Source organism: Salminus brasiliensis, chromosome 4 (assembly GCF_030463535.1).
Source record: "Salminus brasiliensis chromosome 4, fSalBra1.hap2, whole genome shotgun sequence".
Lineage (NCBI taxonomy): Eukaryota > Metazoa > Chordata > Actinopteri > Characiformes > Bryconidae > Salminus > Salminus brasiliensis.
This window is the reverse complement of record NC_132881.1, coordinates 31,249,038-31,260,321: the sequence shown is the minus strand read 5'-3', so window position 1 is coordinate 31,260,321 and position 11,284 is coordinate 31,249,038.

The following is an 11,284-nucleotide window of genomic DNA, read 5'->3' as shown; positions in this document are numbered from 1 at the left end:
CGCTGTTTGACGTATGCTAATGTCCTCCTTGGATGTGAATAGAGTCAGGCTTTCTTTCTGTCGCCTTCTATCAGCTGCCGTCACACACACAGGGGCCCTGCCTTCAGTCTATAAGCACTAGGCAGCAGGGGGTCTTACTGCCATACCGCAGCCCTCTCCAGCCAGCCTTTAACAGGTTTTAATATCAGTCGCACAGATAGACCTCACACCACATGTGCTGGTACTGCTCGTGCCATTAACACAGATTATTCTGATAGCGACAGCTAGGTGTCAGTTGGTGAATCAGTTGAACGGCTGTAATGTTGTCAGGATGCTTCAGCTTCTTTTTGTTTTATTGCATGTATATCTGTATTTATTTATTAGTCATATTTTGACTCATATGTTGATTCTCCCACCTAATATTTTTTCTTACATTGTATCAAAAGTTCATGGATGAATGGACCAATTAAAATGCTCTAAAATGACCTGTACGCTTTTTACATCGACTTCCTTCCTATAGATACAGACAAGAGTCATATCTGAATATTATGACCATCACTGGTTTGGAATGAACTCTGCCCATTATATCAGCTCCACGTTCCATAAAGGAGCACAGCGGTGCTGAGAATTACCCACCACATAAATAATGCTTGTTGTGTGGTGGTCCTGTGAGGTCCTGACCATTGATGAACAGCGTGAAAGGAGGCTAACAAAGTGTGTTGTCTGTCAATATAGAACTACAAAGTGTTCTTACATGGTGAGTGGAGCTGATATAATGGGTCGAGATTATTCCAAAGCAGGGGTGGTCATAAAATGTTGTATATATATATATATATATATATATATATATATATATATATATACACACAAAAGGATGCCACTGGAGCATGTCTACAATAATGAGCACTATTGTTTTCTGTGCATGCTTCTTTCCAGGTGCTGCAGGACAGTAAAAACTGCTCAGTAAAAGCTAAAAAACTCATAAGAGCTTATGGATTGGCAATCACTCAAAGTTCTCATTGACCTGATGTAGAGTGATAATGATCTGAATGATTGCACCATCACACTGTCCTTTCTTGACAGTTGTAGGTGATGTCCGCTTTGAGACAGGCACTGGAAAATCAAGACAGGTTATCTCAAACTGTATTTCTCCGTGGTTCATTGTTGAATAAGTTCATAAAAGTGAGCTCCCCCTCCCTGTGGTGCTCTCAGTGGAAGGAAATGGTGCTTGGCTAGCAGTGCTCTCCGAGGTTCTGCTCTAGACACTCCTTCTTTCGGATGGAAACTCTCTCTACTGCCCAGATTGTGTCAGAGGCTGGTTGAAAAAAATGTCCTCAACCTTTGCCCCCTGAAAAATCAATAACTGAGACAGCAGTTATAAATGAGTCGTATTCCCAGTGAGTAAGGATGAGGAATGTTATCAGGGCAAATATTTAGATGGGTTTATTGTCAGACCATGAGGTATTTGCGATGTGTATTACACCAACACCTGCAAAAAGAAGAGAGAAAAAAAAAACAATAAATTATGCATTACCAAAATATGACATCTATAATATTCAGTACACTGCGCTTTCATAATCAGTGAAATCTAATCATCTAATAAATCAAAGAATTTTGGTGTCTAATGAAATAATAGTATTTATGCATTTGAGCATTTTATAAGACTGCAGTGGGCTACATTTCAAATGATCTTCTTCTTGATTCTTGTGATTCTTGTGCTTAAAAATAATCATTTAATGACCAACTTCCTGTTTCCTTAGGACTACCTTGCTGCATTATTTAGCTGACTTTAAGGTCATATTTTGATCTGAGTTATAAAAATGGTTTCATCCATTCATTCATTCACTCATTCATCCATTTATTGTTCCTCTAATAGAGTTTTGGAAATAGATAAGCTAACACATTAACATGCCAAAAACTAAATTCTTTTTCATTTATTTATTTATTTGTATTTAGTTATGTTAGTATTTCAGAACAAATAAAAGTCTTACTGTCCAGATAGATGCACTGTTTGTCCAAATGTTTGTGGACACCCCCTCTAGTCAATACATTCAGCTACTTTAGGTTGCACCCATTGCTGATACACATGCCCAAATACATGCACACTGCTTGTCTAGCCCTAGTAGAGAAGTAGACAGAATATAGAGATAGAATAGTGGGGTGATGATCATCCAACATCCTGACCTTACTCTCAACACTCAATCAAATCCTTACAGCAATGCTCCAAAATCTAGTAGAAAGTAGAAAGCCTTTCCTGGACAGTAGAGACAGTTACTCCAACAAAAGCTGGATTAACTCTTTATTAATACATTTGATTTAGGAAGAAACTATGAATGAGCAGGTTTCCCAATACTTTTCTCCATACAGTGTCCACTAAAAGATTTTACTGTGGTTCTGTGCACTGTGATAATTTGTTCTGTGCTGCTATTTCCAACTTATGAGTCTTGGACTTTGTTGTCACAGTCTTGGCAATGTAAATATCATGGTGGTAACTCAAATGATATTTATGATTTATGGTGCAGTCCTAAGAAGAAGGACCTCTCCTCTGAACATTTTACACCAGTTCCTTCTGTTAAGCATGTAGGCTCATCAGTTCTTAGTTCTGTAGCTAGGGTGGACATTCACGCAGTGGGCATTCACTATAGTTAGGTTACTCACTTTTTACTCACATGTACTCATTTGCCAAAGACTAATAGCTTTATTAGTCTTTTTGAGCTCATTTTGATTTTCATGCCATGCGCTGTCTCTATGTGAAGCAGTTTGACCAGTTGTTGCATGTAGATGGAGGTACATGTAGGCCGATCCGGACGGACTCAGAAGTCTGTACACAGAAATTAGAAGCACTTCAACACAAAAAGAGCACATATGGTCTGTAGACTGTTGAATATTGATAACAGCATTGGATTGAAATCATAACTATCAAAATGTTAATTATGCAGCGAGTTCCCTGCTAAGGGAGCTTTAGGAGCAAGCATGTAAGATATGTGGAAGATATTACTTAATGAATTTAATGAAATAGACATAGATATTAAGCAGCAGATCTAAAAGAGCCACTGTAAGCCAACTGCATCTAAGAATTGGGTGTTTGGATGACTTAGAAAAATGTATTTTTGAAAAAAAAGTCGTTCTCTGAAGCTCACTTTGGTCAGGATATTGAAAATATATATGGTGTAAGTCAGGGGGTGGGAGAGGTGGCCCGCTGCCCAGATAAGCTCTGTAACTTCTTGATAAGCCATGCAAGGAAACTCTGAAGAATAGAGAAAATCCTTCTGTCCAGACAGAAGTGCAAAAGTGTTTATTTCCTCACAGTGTACGTTTATTCTTCTGCACAATGTTGACGTGGATGTACAATACACATTTGTTTACAAGACATGCCACGCTTGTTTAATAGGGGAAATAATATTAATCTAAGTAATTCTTTTTCAGGGCAGTTTTGAGTAAAGTTTTTTAGTTGTGGGGTGGAAAGAGAAGTGATGTTTTAAACTTTCAGTTAGGATGTGCTGATGTGTTGAGTAGAGGGCACTGTCGGGGTGTGAGCCACCTCACAAAGACTCATTTTCAGTTCATTTACAAAGCTGTCAAACAAGTGGTCCTACAGAGGCTAAATGAAAACATGCACTGCTATGACAATACACTCTTTGGTTTGCTGAGAATTAGCCTTAAACTGCTGTGCTTTGTGTTAGACAATGATTTTCTGAGAGACACAATTCAAAGCTTTGGGGTGAAAATCAGTCTCTCAAGCCCTTACTGGTCAGGATATTACAAATATGTCATTTGCATCAGGAATGCATATTAAAAAGTGCACCTGTGCTCTTTGATGGCCAGTAGACTTTACTTAATGCTGTTAACTAGAACACAAAATTAAAACGGCTTTTCTGGAGCACTCACTGAAAGTGGGCACAGTATGCGGCAGAGAAGAAAAGTCAACTGGTTGCAGAGACAGATTTGCACATTTGTTTGCACTAAAAAAACAAATACAGTAACAAAATAATGAACACGAACCAGCCAAACACACCATTACATAGCGATGCTTAACAGAGAAACTGTAACTTATTAGCTACTAGTATTAACTAAGAAAGCATTCCTTTCTGTTAACCTGGTGGTAGGGATTTGCTTGTTACATGACCATTAAGCTAACAAGGGTCACAATGGTAAATTTACCAGATTATAATCAAATTCGTTAAAGAAAAAATGAACCACAAGACAGTATAAACACATGGCATAAGCTTGATGCAACGCTGAAAACATGTATGCAACAGATTATTGTGTCCTCCATAACAGACTGTTCTACATTACCTCAGAAAGCTAATGCTTATATATACAAGACTCTGAGAACCAACCCCATTATTATCACAGCAATAAGCCAGACATTTAACTAACAAACTAATAGCATTAATGGTTTACAGCAGGTAAAACATTACATCTAATATTAGATGTTATTAATTAGCATTAATTAGTTATTCTAATTCATTTTAAATACTTACATATCCTGTGCCCACAGTTTTGCCATTGACAATTAGTATCAATCCTATTTAGGAAAGGTTTGGTTGTCAGTCCTGCATTGTACTGACTCAAGCTGGCAAAGCAGACACAAAGACATTAACCCACATGTATCTGACAGTTTTTTTGCCATGAGACTATCTTTCGTAAATGTAATTTTCCGGTTCTGGGTGGAGATACTCAGACAGTTGGTGAGAAATTCTAATGTGTCCCCATGTGATGTAGGAAGAGGAGCCAATTCTGAACAATCTGTGAAATCCAATACTTTCAGACATAGGCAGCTGTGACCCAAATGTGTCTGTCCAAGTTTTTCATAAATTATAGTTTTTTTTAGCAAGATATGTCAAAGTCGTTTAGTCACTGCTGTTTTAACAGCCATGGAGACTGTAGTAGATGCTTTTTATTTCAGTAACTGAGCACATATCTTCTCCTGGCAGCAGGCAACAGGTTTCAGAAGTATGTGATATGAAGTACCAGTTTGCATATAATCCAAATTGACATCGCAGGGTGGGTTAATACACAATGAACAGCCGTCTGAGAGCAGTTCAAGAGGATGTTGAATTGCCAAGCGATTTAGAATGAACTAAACCTGATACTTTCATATTTCTGTGCTCAACAAACCTCAAACACATCAGCTGATACGGCTTTGCTTTGTGCTCAATGTTTGCAAACAGTTTTGAGGTCAAAGCCCTCACTGGATAAAAGTCTGTAATCCCACTAATAACTGAGAAGGCTTTTGCTGCATGGTCAGTGATGCCAGGTTAGAGTGTGTTCAGTTATATGTGCTCTCTCACAGTTTTCATACAGTTTTACTGCTGAGGCTAACTTCAGCATAGTTTAGGATCTATGGTACAGAACAGCTAATATGCATCTGTAGGTCTGTTTTGCCATACGTACTGAAAGGACATTGGAAAAGGTTTCTCCCTGCATATTTGATGTAGAATAGACCACCAAATACTTATTAAGAGATGGCTGAATGTAAGCCAGACATTCAAGGAATCATTTACTCAAATTGGATCATGTATTGAGACAAGCTGTAAGATTTTGGATAGGGAGCTACAAAACAATTTATTTATTATCCCAGGAAGTTCAAGCTTACTTTTTTTTCAGTGCAGTAAGCTCCCTGCCTGGCTCACAGCCTACAGGCCACCGTTGGAGGGTCACCACACATGCACGGCAGCCAGGAGTCAGGCGTGCTTGTGGGCAACGCACTTCACTTCAGATTGTGCTTCCTCCAATCACGAGGCAGCTCTTTTTAGGACCCTTGAAAAGATTGTGGTCATGGAGCAGAATTCAGAAAGACAGATCAGAGAATAGCAAGGCCTCAAAGGCAGTAGCCGGCCCTCAGCGTGGGCCAGAGGAGGACTGGAGGCCTGGGGGGTGTGTGTCTCTGTAGGCTTTATTTCCACTGAGAACTGACTTGGTGAGGATGTGAAACTTCCACTGACATGCTGTATAGGAGATTAGCCTATAAGTAGCTACTCAGTGAGAATAGAGAATGCTTAAATGTCTGTACGGTATGGTTACACAATATGGAGAAAATACCATATAATAGCTATATTGCTACTTTTTTTTACAACTTAATGCAGTTTTTGTTACTTTTTTTGGAAAAATCGTATATAAAATGTAAAAATAATATCTTAATATATTAAAAACATATTGGTGGACTGTTTATTTTACTTGGATTATTTTACTGTATTATTTATGAAATATTAGATGTTTGTCGATCATGTGAATGTTTTAATTCATCAATAATACCTTGTTTAAAACATTGGTCAAGTTGGTTGGGATTCTCACAGCACACAAAATGTGATTCCTAGATTCCTAGGCTGAATTTTCATATTGCAGACACCTGCAATATTAGTATTAGTATAACTTTAGCAACACCTATATCATCCATGCAAAACAATTCTAGTTGTTCCACCCTCAGCAACTACTGCAACCAAATAATTCCTGTAACTTGTTATATTGTTGTTATATTGATGTGGATGAAAATTTTAATTACTATTTTGCTACTATTGCTTTAATTTAGCCACAGTGGATATCTTTTAACCATGAACGTCCTGCCACAGCATGTCAGTAGAGGTTAAGTCAGGATTTTGACTAGGCCTCTTTTGAAAAAAACATAATTTGGTTTCTTTTGAAACATTTAGAGCTCATTTCTGATCTGTTGTCTTCCAGCATAACACACTTGCGCTTGAGCTTCAGATCACAAACTGTTGACTAAACACTCTCCTGCAGGATTTCCTGGTAGTGAGCAGAATTCATGGTTCCATCAATCGTAGTGTTAATGTTAAGTCACCCAGGTCTTGAATGATCTGAGCATTCCCAAACCTTCACACTACCACTACCATGTTTGAATGCTGTGTTTTATTTTATTCCAGATGTAACCGAATCCTTGCCTATGAAAAAGATCACCAATCCACAGGCAATTATTTCAAAAGGCTTTGGAGGCATTTTCTGGCAAACATGAGACAAAAATCTTTAGGTTCTTCATAGCTTAGTGATTTTTTTGCAGTTCACCCGTGGATACTGTTTTTTTCCCAGTCTGGTGTAATCATGAATGCTGATCTTATCTGAGGCCAGTGCAGCCGCACAGTTCCTTACATGTCCATCTGGGTTCTTTTGTGACTTGCTGGATGAGTTGTTGCAGCGTTCCTGGAGGTTTTTTTGGTAGGCTGGCCTTCTGGGAAGATTCACCACTAAAGTTTTCTCCATTTCGGATATAATGGTGCTCATTGTGGTTTGGTGGAGTTCTAAAGCTATGGACATGGCTTTGTAACCCTTTGCAGACTGCTACCATATATTTCTACCGTGTTTCTTTATCATGTCTTCCAGAATCCAGTATTTTGATCACATCAGATTGTGCTTGTTGAGACACATCTTGAGACTAATATTCTTCACTGGAAATTGCTGGAAATCATCTATTGAGTCTATTAAGAATCATCAGGGTTGTAAGTTGTAATTAAGCCTGGGTATGTCTGGTTAATTACTTTTCCAGTAATCAGCTAGATTTGGTTAATTGTCTGTTTAAAGAACCAGGGGGCAATTACTTTTTTCTTTAAATAAATAAAATGACGTTTAGAAAATGACAACTTGGGTTGTCTTTATCTTATATTTCCTTTTATTTGATGACCTAAAGCACTTAAGTGTTTCAGTTCTATAAAGGAAACTTTTAATAAAATAAATGGTCATGTGAATAAACATGGCCAAGTTGGCAAAGAACCTTTAGATCAAGTAAAAGGTTCGTCATGCTCCTACATGTTTTGCAAACATGGTTCTTCTGAAACCAAAAGGGGTTCTTTAATGGCATCACTCAAAGAATTATTTGTAGCACCTTTGTATTTAATATAGGTATAGAATTAGGGTAAGAACTAGAACTAGAGCTGAATCTATGGTTAGGGATTTGGGATTAGGGTTTGTTTCACAAGTTGCATTTTAGTAAATATAAAAATACTCCCTGACACTGTGTGTGTTGAATATTTACTCAGCCTTGAGAAAGTGCCAATGTTGCCTTGCAATGTCTTACAAACTATTTGATAGGGAGGGGGCACTTGGCATGCAGCATTGCAGTTGGAGATATGGGTTACTGTGTCAGTCATTTCTGTACAAACTGGAGCATTGGTGTCAGAAATCACACTGCTGGTGTGTGTGCCCACATATATGTTTATATAAATATTATCTAATGTGTGCCTGTGGTATCTGTTTTATTTAACACATGGAGTTCCCTACTTTAATAGTATTATTGTGTAAAAAAAAAAAACACTTCCACACAGTGAAATGCTTACTGCATTTGCCAACTGCTTGCGGTATCAGAACACAATAGATGAATGAGGCATCAGCAGATTGGATGCGAATCTCCTAGCTCTGGCAGTCAGCAGCGCTGTTGAAACAAAACGGGGACCCAAACAGCTGCAGAGTGCTTCAGTGTTTGTCTGCAGATGGAGGCTCACACGCATCCCACTTCTTTCTTTCTTTTCTCTAGTGATTTCATTTCCCATTGCAGTGCCCTGTGAGGTAGGTCTGGGCTTCTCTGCCACATCAATCTGTCATAGTAAGGCTTCTTTATGTGGTGGAGAGATGCATAAGTAAGACAGACTGTTAGATTTTGCTAAAAGAGAACAAGAGAAATCACACAGGGCGCATAACAAAACTGCAGTCCAAAGCTTTTGAAACTGAGCCGGAATCATTTTCTTATGATAATAGAGCCTTATCTGCCCACTTTACCTCCTGCTTTGAATTTATAAGGGATGTGTGTGTCCAGAAACCACAAGATACATTAACCTCCTTCCTCTCTCTATGTGTCTCTCTCTCTCTCTCTCTGAGCGCTCTCATTCTCTGACCTTGGTTGGGTTGTGCGCTGTTGCTTGAATTATATTGCAGGCTCTTGCTGTATTTGCGTTTACTGTGTTTGCATAGCATAACTTATGCAACGCAACCACTCAATTTGGGGCAAAAAGACATAGCCTCATGAATCCTGTCTGTTTTCTTCCCACTTGTCCAATAGATTTCCCAACGGAGTGTACAGGGTCAGTGCACTGGAGCAGAGATGATGTGTTTACCTATCCTGTAGCACATACTCTCCTGCTAGACAGAATATCAGTCTTACTGATGTATCTTACCTGACAGTTCCTGTTTAGAGAGCTATAGTCTCACCTTTATTGTGTGGTATATTTAGTGATTAGCTGAATGGCTTTTTGTGGCTAAAACTGAGAGCTTACAACAAAATTCTACATGTAAAAAAAGTAACTGTGCATATTTTAGACATTACAGAATTACTACAGAATCCAGTCTCACAAGTCAAATTATAAAAAAAAAAATTATTACCACCCTTTACATAACATTTTTATTTTCATGGCATTGTAAAAAAAAATATATTAACAAACACATAAATAAAACAAGGTTTTTACATTTTAGGTTGTGTCAGGACCCAGTTAGACCAATAGTTGATGTAGATGCAGGTACATGTAGACCAATAGTGATAGTGAGAGGGCGAGACTTAATCAACCATGTTTTAAACTGTAAAATCCGTACACAGAATGTACGGCAACTGTAGAAACAAATGCTTACATGAAATCTATATAAAATGCTGAATATTTTACACAATTTAAAAATCAGAGCTGAAACGCAAACCCCAAAAAAGGATGTATGGTCACCCTTAAGTTAGCTTGCTGGCCAATGTTGTGCAAGTCAGTGAGCAGAGCTGATGGTTCAATAGCTGAAATAAGTTAGCAAGAATAAGTGTTTTTGAATGTTAAATGATTTACAAATTAACAAGTGTGTTCATAACTTCTACTACTTACTATTTATTTTCTCTGTTTGTTGGATTTGGTAGCTGAAGACTTAATAAACGTGGAACACTTGTCCTTGTAGGCCTACATGAAATACAGGCAGGTTGAAAATGATGTGAGATTCAGTCTGAAGGCTACAGTTTTTCTTAGGAAATGTCTGTCACACATTTGTCTGTCACAAATCTGTTGTTAGACTGTTGTTACTATTTTTGGCTGATGAAAAATTCTGAAATGTGCAAAACTGAATAAAACATCAGCTAAATACACTAAATCAAACATACGCCTAAAGTATAAATGAAGTAAAAGGATCAGAAGATTTCACTGCTTCATGCAGTTTTAAGCTCTGAATGTATTAAGATGTTTGCTTTTTAGGTAACTTGATTAAATGTGTTTTTATACACCAACATTTATATGCATTTGCTATTTCACATTAATCACATTATTCAACTGCTTTGTTCATGCATGTGCTTTTTTAAAGGTGTTGGACTATATACATTTGCATTAGGCTAGGTGTCCGTAAATCTATAAAAAAGTCAAAAAGTGTAATTCAATTAATTAATGGTGTTTGATTGAAGATGCAGTCAAATCTACTGAATCAATATTTGCTAAAAACAGTGCCAGTAGAATTAAGCATCTACACTCAAGCTTAAGTTTATTATGAGACCTGGCAAGCACTGGCTTTATGTTGTAAAGCGTCCTGCTGTTGGGCTGTGGAGCAGTGGAAACATATGAATGTAATGAAGCATCATTGAACACCTCTGGGAATGGCTAGAGGATGGTTTGTGAGCCTGATCTAATTAGCCAATGTCAGTACCTGACCTCCCTAACGCTCTTGCGACTAAACAGAGTCAAATGCCCACAGCAACAATCCAGTCTAGAAGAAAAAAAGCTGTTAGAACAGCAAAGTAAAGAGCAAATTCTGATTAATGGCCCTGGTTTTCAATGGAATGCTGGATGAGCCTGTATATATCATTCCCTCTGTCTCACTGCTGAAACTATGCTGCATTACTAATATCACTATTGATCTCTTATGTTTTTCTCTCTGTATTTGAGTCCCACAGCTGTGGTTGAGGGGGGACACTTCTCACTGCTCCGAGGCAAAGAATGAGTGTTGGGGTAAAAATGCATCTTGGCTCTTGCTCTCAGGCTTTGCGTGCAGTGCTCAGCATGATCTCTCTGAGGGCCTGATTGGGCTTGGTCCAGGAGACACAAACTACATCTCCCACCTCCACCACAAGATGGAGTTGCAGCGAAGAGGGTTGAGTAGAGAAACACTTAAAGGCCTTTTAAAGGAATACTCCAGTTTCCCCCTAATCTAACTGCTTATCTGTTGTAGAATAGAGAGGATAGAGAGAAGTCAACAGTTTTTCATTTCTTTAACTAAATGCAGGAAAATCATTGACTGTGATCAGTCATAAGCTATGGATTACATTTAAGATGTGGAAATAGCACTAAATAGCATCAAATTATCAAATCACCTTCATTTTGATTTGAAGAAGACTCTTTGTTGGAAT